The following is a 1418-nucleotide window of genomic DNA, read 5'->3' as shown; positions in this document are numbered from 1 at the left end:
GATCCTCTGGTCATCAACACTTAGAAGATTTTCCAGCACTTCATCCAAGCATGCAATGAAGATTTGAAGATAAGGATGAAATCATCATATCATGAATGACAGCTGGAGATGACAAGTCAACAGCTGGAATTCGAGTTTATCTCAATATTAGCGCCTATCCATACAAAAGATAAACCTTATCTGTWAATAGAGAATTTACTAGAAAATAGCATTATATAGTTATCTTCTTCTTAGCTGATTAGTATAAATAGGTGATTAGACCTATTGTAAAAAGAGTCGCTTTTACGTATCACTCTTACGTTTCTCAGTTTATAAAAGCTAAACTTTTGAAGCTCTAGACTGTTCATAAATATTCTTATTATTCTTCTCGAGTCTTCATAACTTCTTTCATAAAATCACTATAATTTGGTTATTCATAACTAGATTATTAGTGTTATTGAGAGATCTGGGATCAACAATTGGTATCAGAGCTTATTGATTGACTTCCCAATCAAAACAATCATTCAAAAATCTCTCAATTTCTGATCTTCTTTCTCGTCAAAAAGTATATCTTCTTCTTCAACATTCTCAATGGCCAACTGGAATTCTGCTTATAATGTTGGCTCTCTCACAAAGCCTCCAACTCTTCAACGAGAGGAATATCCACAATGAAAAATCAGAATGGTAAATTTTCTGGAAGGAATGGATAGGAATCTCCTTCGATCTATACAGGAGGGTCCCTACATTCCTCAAACTCTAGTCCCAAGARTTCCARGAACAAACACCACAGCTGAAATTCCAGCTTACTAYATGCCCAAAGATGAAAGAAATTGGGACGAAGATGACAAGGAAAGAGTTGAAACTGACAAAAAGGCCAAAAGATTGATAATCATGGCCCTACCCAACGAGATCTTCCAGTCCCTTGATACATGTTCCACAGCCAAGGAACTATGGCATGAACTAGCAAGCCAACTGGAAGGAGGAGCAAAAACAAAGAAAAATCGTAGAGCACAATGTCTCAATGAATACACTAATTTCAATGCCCTCCCTGATGAACCCATACAAAAGACTTACGATCGCTTCAACACATTGATAAATCAATGTCATAGAAACGATATCATCAGAACTAAGGAAGAAAACAACGTTTTATTCCTAAAAAGTCTAGGCGATGAATGGACTCAGCTATCTATGTCCCTATAAGCAAACCAGGATCTAGATAACTGGTCTCTTCATGACCTGTATGGAACACTTGCAGCACAAGAGAGCGACATTATGAAGAAAAAGGTATCCATCGGTGGACCTCTTGCTCTTGCTGCCGAGGAAAAAGAAAAATCAATGACTCCTGCCAAAGAGCATAAGAAGAAAGGCAAGAAAGCATTGGTGGTAGAATCAGAATCTGAAGAGGAAACTTCTGAATCAGATGATGAGATTAAAGCTTT

The sequence above is a fragment of the Cynara cardunculus genome, assembly GCF_001531365.2.
Source record: "Cynara cardunculus var. scolymus isolate 2C chromosome LG 1, CcrdV1, whole genome shotgun sequence".
NCBI lineage: Eukaryota > Viridiplantae > Streptophyta > Magnoliopsida > Asterales > Asteraceae > Cynara > Cynara cardunculus.
The sequence above is the reverse complement of the archived record's forward strand: the minus strand, read 5'-3'. Positions refer to the sequence as shown.